The sequence below is a fragment of the Cebus imitator genome, unplaced genomic scaffold (assembly GCF_001604975.1).
Source record: "Cebus imitator isolate Cc_AM_T3 unplaced genomic scaffold, Cebus_imitator-1.0 Scaffold199, whole genome shotgun sequence".
Lineage (NCBI taxonomy): Eukaryota > Metazoa > Chordata > Mammalia > Primates > Cebidae > Cebus > Cebus imitator.
In genome coordinates, this window is record NW_016107514.1 from 3854202 (window position 1) to 3868656 (window position 14455).

Sequence of the window (14455 nt, forward strand, 5' to 3'; positions counted from 1 at the left end):
TAGAGGCTATAGTTCAACCAAAGCTGTGAAATCCTTATAAAAGCCTCAATGTCAACAGAGTCCACTTAGTAGGCATTATGGTATTTACTAGTATTAGAAGCCACTGTGTGGATATATTAGTGTTATGGCATGATGTGGATATTAGTGTTAGGGCATGGTGTGAATATTATATTGGTGTTAGGGCACGGTGTGATTACTATATCAGAGACCACTGTGAGAATATTTATGAGCAGCCACTGTGTCTTGGACACTGACAATATCAGAGTGTAGTCAAAACAGTGGGTTTGAGGGTTTCGTTTTTCTAGGTGAATTCCTTCCTTTGCTGAGTACTCTCTAAAGACTGTCTCCTCTGCATTCAGGGCTTTGGAAAGGAAGTTTGTTACTCACCAATGAACACCACCAAGCTGACATGACCTTCATGCTGCCCTGAGGAAGATAAAGCTCCTTGCTGCTTCTGGCACCTCAGAGGGAAGTTGGTCAGGGGTGGGTTCGTGCACCCTCTGGTGACGCCAGAGCTCAGCACAGACACTCTTGCTCAGTTTCTAGGTGGACGTGCAACCCCGCCTGGCTGTCCTGAAATATCTATCAAATTCAATATTGAGTTGACTCAATGTAATAATTTTAGAAATTCAAACCAAAATGAAGCCCACTGTAGCCATTCCTTCACAAAGACGGTGATGGAAGACTTTGGAAGCCGTGTAAAATGAAACGAATATATACACAAATTAAGAAAATCAAAAACCAACTCAAAATAATCCAGAGACTGTAAATTTTAAATGCAAAACTATAAGAAATCTAAAAGAAAATCTATATGACGTTGAGTTTAGTGTTGAGCTGTAACACAAAACATCAAATGCCAAATCATGAAAATATTGATAACACAGACTTTATAAAACTAAGTATTCTACGGTTTAAAACTGTATTCAGAGAACAAAAAGACAAGAGAGATGTGAGAAGATATTTACAATACATACGTGATTTTAAAACTGCGTAAATATCTGAACAGATACCTAAGCAAAGCAAATGTACTGATAGTAGGCTGGGCATGGTAGCTCATGCCTGTCATCCAAGAGCTTTCGAAGGCTTAGACGGGTAAATAATCTGAGGTCAGGAGTTCCAGACCAGCCTGGTCAACATGGTGAAATCTGTCTCTACTAAAAATACAAAAAATTAGCCAAGCATGCTGGTGGGCACCTGTAATCCCAGCTACTTGGGAGGCTGAAGCAGGAGAATCACTTAAACATGTGAGGTAGAGGGTGCAATGAGCCAGTATCGTGCCATTGCACTCCAACCTGGGTTACAGAGCAAGACTCCATCTCAAAAAAAAAAAAAAAAAAAAAGGTTAATAACATATCTGATACATGTTGATGTGTTAACACGAGGGGAAACTAGCTTGGGTCTACACAGGAAATCTGCATTTTCCTCCCAGTTTCAGTGTGAATGTAAAATTAACTTAAAATAAAACCTTTATTTAAAAATTGTAATTTTTTTCAAATACCGTATCTGCTTACTTATTATTTGTATGAATAATAAGTAGTAATTGACACTAACTATGCCTACTTTTCAAAACAAGGGCATTCATGATGCTGCAAAGTAATTTATGCAAACATATATAATTTCAACGAAATGCCTATTTTACAAGATTTATGTTAAAATAACACATTCATGTAAATATGTTTATCATATCTTTTTTCTTGTGGTGTGGTTCACTCTCTAGGAAATCTGGTTACCTTAGAACCAAGGAAAGAATTCAGATTTTGGAGACTATTTTGATTTACAGCAGGACGTTTTCAAAAGTATAATTTTTTAAAAAAAATTAAAATAGCAATTGATTTTGACTGAATCACTTATTAGAATGATTGCTTGTCTTTGTTTTGTTTCCCAGCATTCCTTTTAGCTACAATACATCAAAAGCAAATATTTGCCATTGGAAAAAATATTCAAAGGAAGACTGTAAAGGGAATTTGTGACCACAATTATTCAATGTTTCATGATGGGGCTTTCTAATACTGAAAAGCTTAAAGGGATAGTCAAAGTTATTCCCCCAAAGGTGCTTTGAAGAAATCGATGAAACTAGAGAAACAAAAGTGGCAGGACAATCAATGTGACTTTAGATGTCACTGTGTCTTGTGAGAAAAAGTAATTTACCTTTAGGGGATCACTAAGAATTACTGGAAGCCCAGACTCTGGAATGTATCTAAATTTAGTTGTCAATATCACTAGCAACGAATGTGATAAAAAGGGATCTGTGTTTTATTTGTGTAATACAATACCAATGCAGTATTTAACGCTCCAAGGAAAACAAGCTATACCTGAAATACAGTTGGCAATATCAGAATCAAAATAAGCTTCATGACCAGGCACGGTGGCTCATGCCTGTAATCCCAACACTTTGAGAGGCCAAAGCAGGAGGATCATCTGAGGCCGGGAGCTCGAGGCCTGCCTGACAAACACGGAGAAACCCCATCTCTACTAAAAATACAAAAATGACCCGGGCTTGGTGGTGCGTGCCCGTAATCCCAGCTACTGGGAGGATGCGGCAAGACAATCGCTTAAACCAGGGAGGAGGCGGGTGTTGTGGGCCAAGATCACACCATTCCTCTGCCCTACTGTATATGTAAAAATGCAATTTCACTGAACCAGACTAAATTGTATTCAGTGGAAGGCTGATCAAAAAATTCAAAAGAATGCAACTTTTGTTTTATCTACTTCTGACCTAGAACCATGCCCCAACCCGCCTTCCTACTTCTAGTTGTTCCACCTCACTGAACCAAATGTCTTTACATCTTAAACGTATTGATTGGTGTCTCATATATGAGCTTTTCCTTCGAAAGTTCTGGGATGACAGGCATGAGCTACCATGCCCAGCCTACTATCAGTATATTTGCTTTGCTTAGGTATATGTTCAGATATTTACGCAGTTTTAAAATCACGTACATATTGTAAATATCTTCTCACATATCCCTCTAAAATATATGAAAGTAAGCTCTACCCTGACCACCTTGGGCCCCTGTTGTCAGGACCACCTGAGGCTGTGTCATGGGCGTGTCCTTAACCTTGGTGAAATAAGCTTTCTACTTGACTGAGACCTGACTCAGATATTTTGGGATCACAATCCACAATAACCATGGTGTGACATTTGACTACAGCATTCAGTACAGAGATGAGCTATACAGGTATGTAGCCTGTAAGCAGGAAGCTATACCATAACACTTATGTGTGAAGTGGGCTACACCGTACAGGTTTTATAAGGACACTCGATGGTGTTTGCACAAAGATGAAATCACTAAGGACACATTTCTCAGAAGGTATCCACATTGTTAGGAGATGCTTGAGTGTATTTTAAATGGCGAAAGACCAGGAGAAAAAGAAAAGCAACTGAACTCCTGTTATGGTTTAATAACAAATCTTAATAGAGTTAACATATTTCATCGAATCTAGATGCTAATAATTACAAACATTATTTTATGCAGCATCACAAATAGGTTGCCAATTAAACTGACTTTCTGAATGACAACAAAAATGTAAACTTACTTCTATTAATGCCAGGAAAGTAAAATGAAAATGAATTACGGTTTTGACATGTTAAAGCAAAAAAGGAGGAAGCCGTTAGCCTGAGGTCTTGCCAAAGCAAACGGAAAACGAGGTTCGCGGCATGTAAACTGACTTAAAAACATTAACCAACCAACCAGTCAATGACAAAAAGCCCAGCTGCCAGTTGGCTGTATGACTATTGACGCTGAGGGGACCCTCCCCACAACCGGCGGTCGCCCAGCGGGAGCCAGTGACGAACCTCACTTCGCTGCCACCGCTAAAAGCTCGAAGCCCCAAGCCCTGTTTTCCGTTCTTGTGCTTCAGGCAAGATTCGTGAATCATTCCTTTGCTCAAACTGTTCAAATTTATTTGGCCTAAAATTTTTCTAACCCACATGTCCTAACCCCTAACTGGATACCCCTAACTCTAACCCTGTCCCCTCGCCCCAATCCTCACCCTAAACCCTAACCATACGTTCGTTTCCACGTTGGCACTGATATGTCAGTGCTGAGGATTCAAACTGCTGTTCTGGCAAGGCCGCGTGAGCAGTGATTTTATAGTAATATTTTTGGACTGAGGCCTTGCATTAGCATTAGGTGTTTTCTCCCTGAGCACCGGGGTTATTGTATTCGGATTTCAGAGGTCATATCTGCCTTAGGAACGCTCCGTTTGTCTTCTGAGGCTGCGGTGTGCACCTGACACTGCAGCTGCCTGGCCTTGGGTGGCGAGAACCTGGGTGCGCAGGATTCAGGGGGGCTTTTCGTGTCCAGTTCCCACACAGAGCTCTTCTTACTAGTCTCTGACCCTAAGCAGTCAGGAATGCCAACAGGAAGGATTTTACTCACCGTGGACACGACCCAGAGGTGTCCCAAACCGAGGCTGTGCCCGCTACGTCTGTGCTGTGGAGAACGCACCTCCACCCTCACGGTGCCCCACAGTTCTGTGCTGAGGAGAATGCAACTCTACAGGTCGCCATCAGCGCTGACACCAACTGAGAAGGCAGGCTCGGGCGCCCCCTGCTGGTGGCCAGGCAGTGCGGGGCCCTCTTGCTCATGGTCCTGTGCCCGCACCCCGATAGCAGCTAGAGCCCCTGCAAGGCCCTCTTGCAGTAAGAACCCTGCCCCAGGGTCTGTGCTGAGGACGACGCAGCTCCACCCTCACAATGCCCCCCAGGTCTATACAGAGGAGAATGCAACTCTGCTGACCGCTGTGACGCAATGCACCGCGGTGGTGTGACATGATGCACACCGGTGGCGGAGCCTCAGGAATCTGAAAGTTGGGCGTGGGCGCCCCCTACTGGGGGCCTGCACTCCAGGGCCCTCTTGCTCACAATGCTGTGCCCTCACCCTCTTCTGGCGGCTAGGGCCACTGCAGGGCCCTCTTACAGTGTGGTAACCGGCATCACCTGCCAGCAGCTGGAGCTCTGCAGGGCCCTCTTGCTCACAGTGTAGTGGCAATATGCCCGCTGCTGGTAAACAGGGCAGTGCTACATCCTCTTGCTCACGGTGTGGTGCCTGTGCTGCTGGGCACTCTTACTCTCCGTGTGGTGGGGGCACGCCCCCTGCTGGCCGCTGGGGACACTGCAAGACCTTCTTGCCCATAGTGTCCTGGTAGCACTCCCGTGATGGAAACTAGAGCACTGCCGGGTCCTCTTGCTCATGTTGTGGTATTCGTGTGCCCCCTCTTGGCAGCTTGGCACACTGTAGGGCCCTCTGGCTCACAGTGTAGTGACACTGCTGGCAGCTGGGACACAGTGCGGCTATCTTGCCCATAGCATCCTGGTAGCACTCCCGTGATGGGAACTAGAGCACTGCCGGGTTCTCTTGCTCATGGTGTGGTATTCATGTGCCCCCCGTTGGCTGCTTGGCACACTGTAGAGTCCTGCGGCTCACAGTGTAGTGGCCTTGCTGGCCACTGGAACACTGTGGTGCCATCTTGCCCATAGTGTACTGGCGGCATGCCCCCTGCTGGCTGCTTGGGACACTGTAGGGCCCCCTTGTGCACAATGTAGTGGTGGCATGACCCTGCTGGCAGCAGGGGACACTGCAGGACCCTCTTGCTCAGTGTTGTGGCAGCACATCCCCTGCAGGCAGCTGGGACACCACAGGGCCCTCTTGCTCCCAGTGTGATGGCTGACGCCCCGTACTGGCATCCTTCTGCAGCACTTAAATTCAGAAAGCCAGTTTATCCAACATCCACGGTTCTGGAAATTCAAACTGAAACGGAGCTATTACTGGAAAGAGCTTATGTCCCAGTTCTTGTCTAACTTGGAAGAAAGATTTTAACCAAGAGGCAGTACAAAGATGGCAGATAACTTTGTTGAAAATAAATACAGTGTAAAGAGCATCTTATAGAAAACATAAGTAGGCCCCAAGGGAGGAGCGTGCTGACTGTGCAGGAAAACAGCCCGAGCCCTGTGCAGGGAACTTTATTATGGACTTCCTCACATTCCTGCCTCTGTCTCAGCTCTCCGCCTGTTTTGTCTGGTTTTTCTGCTCCTACCTTAGGTCCCTGACTTGCCTCTCTTTGGCTTGTGGGGCCTCCTCACTGTTGGTTAAGGCACATGTGTGGTGATCAATCCAAATCCACTGTTGTGGCTGGCTCCTTCCCGCCTCCCAGGAAGGCCCTACAGCAGTCACGTCTGTACCTCCTGTGCCTCCCTATCTCTTTCGGATGCCCTTCCCTGACCTAATCTGAGAAGAGAAATCTTCCCAAGGTTTCTTTTAAAAATGTCCCCTTTGTCCTTCTTATCAGCATGTAGCTAGCAATTTTCTGACATTTTAACTGTAGAGTGAATGATGATTAGGGCATCCTAAGAGGAGTTCTAGGGTGTTTCTTTCTGCATAGGTACCTCTTCTTCCTCCTACCCATAACTGACAAGCCCCCATCCACTCCAGCATTAGAGATGCTACTAATATATAAATTTTTGATGGCCCCTCCAGGTGAGTCTTCCCATCACGTTCATGCCTAGCTATCTACCGACCCTAACAGAGCCCACTATCCTGTGTCTTTCCCAAAATAATTGAAGGAACAATTTATTGGAAACCATAGGAAATAAAATGAATGTAGATCAAAACTTTGCAACTTATACAAATAATCACTCAAAAACATCCTTACACTAAAAATGCAAAACTATACAATTTCTACAAGAAAACATAGAATAAAAGCTATCTGCTGTTGGGTTCGGCAATGAATTTTAACAAACAACACAAACTGTCAATACACACCAAAGGAAGAATTAGGGGGATTTTTTTAATATTAAAAGTGTATACTCTGGAAAATATCTTGTTAAGGGAATAAAAGCATGAGCCACATATTGAAGAAACTATTTGCAAAATACAGATCTCAGAAAGAATTTGTATTCAATATACAAAAATATCTTAAAATCAAGTAAAGCAGCCCAATTAAAGATGCACATAAATCTGAACAGACACGTAACCAAAGGATTTAAGAGAAACCAGCCCCTTCAAAAGACTCCACCGCTGATATCAACCATCTGCCTGAAGCTGCCTTTCCTTTCTTGCCTGATAAGAGACCACCCATGGCAGAGAGGGTCGGGACAGTATACAGTGGATGCACAGAGCAAGTTTTCATGTCCTCTGCTTCACCTTTTGATGTCAGAAGGCTGAAAACTTCACCCTTTACCCTGTCATCATGGTAACACTGCCATTTATTGTACATGGGATCCATGAGGAAGTAAGAAACTCAACTGCGATTGCACTCATCTCTCCTTTCATAAATATTCATGGCTCCTCCTAGAGCTTATTCAATATTTGTATTTGGCCATGCCACTCAGCATAAATTTCTGTTTCCTTTATCTCTCCCTTAAAGCGTCTGCTTCTGGCTTCTGGCTGGAGTCTATGCTTCCCAGTCTATTAAAAGGACTACCCTGCAGGCTGCAACCCTTTACAGGAAGTAAGTCTCTCACTGGGCACAGGCGCTCATGCCTGTAATCACAGCATTTTGGGAAGCCAAAGTGGGTGGATCACCTGAGTTCAGGAGTTTGAGACCTGGCCAACATGGTGGAACTCTGTCTCTACTAAAAATACAAAAAATTAGCCAGGCTTGGTGATGGACATCTGTAATCCCAACTAATTGAGAGGCTGAGGAGGGAGAACTGCTTGAACCCGGGAGGTGGAGGTTGCAGTGAGCCAAGGTCACACCATTGTACTCAAGCCTGGGCAACAAGAGTGAAACACCTTCTCAAAAAAATAAAAATATATAAAAATGTAAAAAACGAAATCACTCCTTTCCAAAGTTATGAACCTCATCCTTCTTCAGTTGACAGTATTACAAAGTTCAAACGACCTTCCATACTCTCCCACAGAAGCCCTAGAAATTGTCATTTTGTTAATTAGTTTTGATGCATGAGAACTTGTAATCAAATGAGTAGAAATATTGAAACTGTGGTTTACCAGTTATCCGTCTCTTAATCCAATCAAGCAGATCTTTAAAATTAACCACAAGAATACGTATGCCTGATTCATCCTAAAATTTTAGGATGAAACCTATGAGATCTCTATTTGTGTTTTTTTGCCTATTAATGTATGTTACGTATACGTGATATTTTCTTAACTCCAGATAGCAATGCAAAATTCATTTATAAAATCCTCTAAAAATGCTCTATTCTAACTTAGCTTGGAAAATAAGCATATATACGTAAATATTCCCCAAACTCCTAGAAATGTAGAAACTGATATGTTTTTCAAGTTAACACAATTTACATAAAACATAGTTAAAAAAGATCAATTTAATATTTTTGGTGTAATAAAACAACGGTGCCTTCAGAGCTATCACTATTGAATATAAAACAAACATAAATTTCTATTCTTCTTGAGTTCTACTCAAATAAGCTAATATTACACTTACTAGATACTTAAAATCTTAAAGCTTATAGATTGATTTTAATTAAGTTCTTATTCTTTATTTTTATTTTATTTTTTTGGGGGGACGGAGTTTCGCTCTTGTTACCCAGGCTGGAGTGCAATGGCGTGATCTTGGCTCACCGCAACCTCCACCTCCCGGGTTCAGTCAATTCTCCTGCCTCAGCCTCCTGAGTAGCTGGGATTACAGGCACGCGCCACCATGCCGAGCTAATTTTTTTTTGTTTTGTATTTTTAGTAGAGACAGGGTTTCACCGTGTTGACCAGGATGGTCTCGATCTCTTGACCTCGTGATCCACCCGCCTTGGCCTCCCAAAGTGCTGGGATTACAGGCTTGAGCCACCGCGCCCGGCCGCTGGTTCTTTATAGTTTCTGGATTTAAGAAATCTCTTTCTCTTAAGCTAACTATAACTCGCAACAATTTAGCAGATTACATTATTTAAATAGAAATGAAGTATTTATATTTTCCCTTGACTGATTTCTCCAGAATTTTGAAATTCTTACTGAACACTCTTATTTTCATGACAATTTAGTTGTTAGCAGAAGTCCAATAAGAATCTGTTCACCTTAGAAAGGACATAATTGGAAACTTTTTTAATATTATCAAGGCTTTTACTGGAATATCATATTTAACAATAGTGTACCTAAGATCAGTTATGACCAGCAATTTTAAGGAGCTAAGGTTGATTTTTATGGACCCAATCCTTAAAAAGCAGTCTGAGAAAAGCCAGCCCGATACCTAGATTACAGTATTCACATCCTTACAGGTTAGTAAGAAAGGTCCTTTCCTTGCAGGCCCAGGAATTTGGGGATAGTTTGGGGGCCCCAAGAAGAGAGGAATTCACTCAAAGCTATTAGGACTGCAGCTGAAATTTGATAGTATGTTCTGGGTTTGGCTTTTAGCCTCAATAAGGCCTTTAAAACTCCAATCTGAGATTCTGTAGGAAAACTTGCAGCAAAGAAGCTTGAAAGCACCTATGTGGTCAGCTCCTGTTCTTGCTGCACTTACCTAAATAATCAGGCAAAATCTAACAAAACTAGACTTACTTTTAAAACAAAAATAATCTTTGATTATCTATGATCAAAATGATGGTTACTACAGAGAGAAATTTTATGTTTCAATGAAAAACTATAATTCAGCCATGCATGATGGCACATGCCTATAATTCCAGCACTTTGGGAGGCCAAGAGTTCAAGACCAGCCTGGGCAACACGGCAAAAACCCATCTCTACTAAAAATACAAAAATTACCTGGGCATGATGGCATGTGCCTGTGGTGCCAGCTAGTCAGGAGGCTGAGGAGGGAGGCTTGCTTGTACCCAGGACACAGAGGGTGAAGTGAGCTGAGCTTGCACCACTGCACTCCAGCCTCTGCCATAGAGCCAGACCCCGTCTCAAAAAAAAATTTTTTAATAGGAAAACTATAGCCCTTGTGGGTTATCAGATCCTAGTCTTGTTTCTTTTCTTTGGACTATTTTTCCCTCGTGGTAAACTGGATCCTGCCATCTGATGAATTTTTTCACACGATGATACATGTGGAACAAACAGCCAAGTATTTTCTCCCCTATTAATGTATCTATTGTCAGATAATTTGAAGGCCTCCAACTCTGGAACAAAGAAGAGGAAGGTTTGGTCCCCAGAATGCATAACCAAATTGTAATACATTTATGCAATGGAATACTATTTTGCCATAGAAAGGAACAAGCTATAAACTCACACGAAGACATGAGTGATCCTTCATGCACACTGCTAAGTGGAAGAACACAGTGTGAGGAGAATCCACACAGTGTGACCTCATTTAATGAGATTCTGGAGAAGGGAAACTACACAGATGGGAAGCCATTGGCTGCATGGGGTGGGGGTTTGCAGTGTTCTATGTGATACTTAATAGTATATACTGGCCACTATCCATTTGTCAAAACATGCAGAATTTTACAGCTAAACGGGTAAATCAAACTCTATTCAAATTAAATATTATTATTCAGGATGTGGAGTATCCCAACACAGAATCCATAAAATGAAAAATCATTTAACTATGTTACAAATTACAATGGTTTGGATGTGGTTTGTCCCTGCAAAAACTCATGTTGAAATTTGACCCCCAAGGTGGCAGTGTGTGGAGGTGGGGCCTAGTGGAAGGTGTTTGGATTATGGAGATCTATCCCTCATGAATAGATTAATACCCTCCCATGGGGGTGAGTTCTGTCTGCTCTCACAGGAATGGATTAATTCCTGCAAGAGTAGATAGTCAAAAAGAGTCTTGCTTCCTTGGCTTCACTCGTTCTTTCAGTCTGCTGTGGTCTCTGGTGCACACCTTGCTCCCCTTCCACTTTCCACCATGAGGTGAAAAAGACTGAGGCCCCACCAGATGCAACTGCCCAATCTCAGACGTTCCAGCCACCAGCATTGTGAACCAAATGAACCTTCTTTACTTACAAATTACCCTGCCTCAGGTATTGTGTTACAGAAGCACAAAATGGACTAACACACAAATGTGGGAAACAACTCTCTGAAGGTGTAGGGAAAATGGTGCTGACCTAAGTCTCTTTAACAATGAATAGAATCTGTAGGCTGAAGGCAAATAAACTATACTTCGTCATTGGATTCCATTTTATAAAGTTCTTTCCCACAGGGATAATTGTGAACAACTGTAAAACCACAGTAACTGTATCTGGAATCAAGCAATGAGTTATATAAGTTGCAGATGGTAGGAACCAGGTCCCTCACTGTTGAAGTGGGAGGTTATAAATTAGCAAGGGGAGAAGGGTAGAAAGCTTCATGTGATAGTAGATCAGAGGTGAAGACATCAACATAAACATAGATACAGGCCGGGCGCGGTGGCTCACACTTGTAATCACGGCACTTTGGGAGGCCGAGGTAGGTGGATCACGAGGTCAAGAGATTGAGACCATCCTGGTCAACATGGTGAAACCCCGTCTGTACTAAAACTACAAAAAATTAGCTGGGCATGGTGGCGCTTGCCTGTAGTCCCAGCTACTCAGGAGGCTGAGGCAGGAGAATTGCTTGAACCCAGGAGGCGGAGGTTGCTGTGAGCCGAGATCGCACCATTGTACTCCAGCATGGGTAACAAGAGTGAAACTCCGTCTCAAAAAAGAAAAATAATAATACAGATACATATAGTTCCACATCAAAACCTTCCTAACTAGGTTTGTATAGGTAGGTGATATACACACATATACTTCCTAGCATTGTTAATGAGAGACAAGACACAATGTGCTCACTCAGCAGCCAGATATAAGTTTTCCTACCATTCTGAAAGGAATCAGGCTCTTTGAAGAAATGTCTGATACTAGAACTGGGACAGTAAATATATAAGCCAGGATAATCTTGAAGTATCAGAAAGTAAGTAAGTACTAAAAAAAAAAAATTGAAATATGTCAAAGGAAAATTGGAGCCAATAAAAAGCTACCGCTGGCCAACACAGGAGTGAACTGTTCAACATAATTCTGCAGTGTTTAATACTAACAAAAGCTTCAAGTAATTATCTAGGTGTCTCCATTTGTATGTGTAGGCGAATAAGCAAAGGAGTTGAATAGAAATCTCCTTTGCAAAAGAATTGCAAATACTTAATGTAGACACTCAGCCATCAAGAAGGTGGAGCTAATGCCTCACTCCGTGAGTATGGGCTTTACATATGTGTAAACTTATTTTTCACATTTTTTTCCTGTGCTGTGGATGTGTCCTGGGTTCATTCTCTAAATACTGTTCACCTTAGACCAGGAAAAAAAAAACAATAACCTTACAGATTCTATTTCAATTCATGGATAAATATTTTAACAAGAGTGACTTTGTAAAAATATGTTCCAATGGCTGATTGACTCATTGTGACTGGATCACTTATTCCAAATACTTCTTGTCTTAATTTTTTTCCAGTGTCTACCTTTTAGCCATAATATACCAAAATCAAATATTGGTCACTGGGAAAAAATATTCAAAGAAAAAAAAGAAAGTGAACCAAACTTGTGACCAAGATAATTCAATGTTTCACCACAACACTCCCTAAAACAGAAAAGTTTAAAAGGATAGTCAAAGTCAATTTCCTCAATAAGGCTTTGCAGAAAATGAGGAAACTAGAGAAGCAAAATTGGCAGGACATCCTATGGGTGATTTTAGATGTTTCTGTGTTTTATGGGAAAAATATACTTTACCTTTAAAATAATCACAAAGAATTATTGGAAACCCAAACTCTGGAATGTTTCCAAATTTAGTTGAACTTCTATGTAATTATGTCTATTTAGCTAGTCATGAAGTTGATACTTTTTTAAAAATCTCTGCCTTATTTGTGTAATAAAATACACAATGAATAATTAATGCTCATAGGAAAACATGTTAGACCTTGTGAAAAGAAAATAAATCTTGGGGACCCAAAATCACTAAGCTAAAGGGAAAAGTCAAGCTGGGAACTGCTTAGGGCAAACCTAAGCCTCCCATTCTATCCAAAGTCACCCATCTGCTCACCGAGATAAATGCATATCTGATTCCTCATTTGGAAAGGGCAATCAGCAACTCAAAAGAATAAAACCATTCATCTTTATCTACCCATAATCTGGAAGCCCCCCGTTTGGCCTTCTCTTCAAGTTGTCTCACCTTTCTGGACTGAACCAATGTACATCTTACACATAACGATTGACATCTCATGTCTCCCTGAAATGCATAAAACCAAGCTGTGCTCCTACCACCTGGGGCACATGTTGTTGGGACTTCATGAGGATACATCATGGGTGCGTGCATCCTCAAACTTGGCAAAATAAACTCCCTAAAAAAATCTAAGACCTGTCTCAGATTTTCGGAGTTCATACATGTAATATAGGATGTTGTTTGTAAAACACACATTATTCTATCTACTATTAAAACTATACTGCCAATTAACCTTAGACTTTCTCAACAAAATTAAAATGTTGATGAGGTATGAATAATATATTTAAATTTAAATAATGTTGCAAGTTTTAATACACCTACTTTTCATGTTTTAATATGCTTGTTTTGACTACTTTAACGCTGTAAGAAAAATGAGTAATTAAAACATGAATAAAAGTGTTTACAGGGGGTGGACATGTTTCCTCCAGCCTCAGGATTGGGGTGACTTGAAAGGCACCTGCCCATCCCCAGCTTTCATCCCAGCTGTCCTGATGGTGGCTCTAAGCGTTTCTCCTTTCTCTATATGAAGACCTCACCCCAAAAACAAACCCAAATCTTACAATATGTTAGGGCACACTATGATGATGAGCAGCCAAAGCCTCAAGCAAGGGATGCTTTGAAAACAAGACTTGTAGAATATAATGTGTGAAAGTAAACTGGAGTTCCTTCCTCTGCACACGGGGAGCAGATAGGAAGCTTTTGCCTCACCTTGCTCACGTTGCCTGCAGCCATGTCTCCCAGGTCAGACTTGAGAACAAAACTTTGGTCTTCACTGTAGACACGCTACCAGGTGCTCCAAAGCCATGGCCTCTCCTCAGGTGGGTCCTGAGGAGAACAAAGCTCTGCTTCTAATCCTAACCTCGTCCCTAGACTTTGACCCTGACCCTAAACCCTGATCTATACACTGGTCTATAATTCTGACCCTGACTTTGATCTTGACCCTGACCATGACCCCACCTCTAACCATACTTCCAGCCCTGACCCTGACCCAGACCCCAATTCTAACCCTACTATTATCACAACAGTCTATCTCTAATCTTACCCTCTAGTGCTAAACAGCTGTACACAAAAGCACTTTCTGTTTATTTAATTTCTTTTCCTTGAATTCTCTAAGGACATCCTAAAGAAGATGTTATTATGTATTCTGCAGTCCCTCTGAGTGATATGGCTTCAGATAAAAAGTTCTAATACTTGGAAGACAGAAGAAGTGTGAAGGGCAGCAGCACTGGGTTGTCAGGAATGCATGCTGGCATTCACGGTAGTCATTGGCACTGTTCTCCACATATTTTCAGTTCATTTTTTATGAACGCATTCTGACTGTTCCATCCCACCTACTTAAATTTTTCCATGGCCACATGACTTTTTTTTTTTTTTTTTTT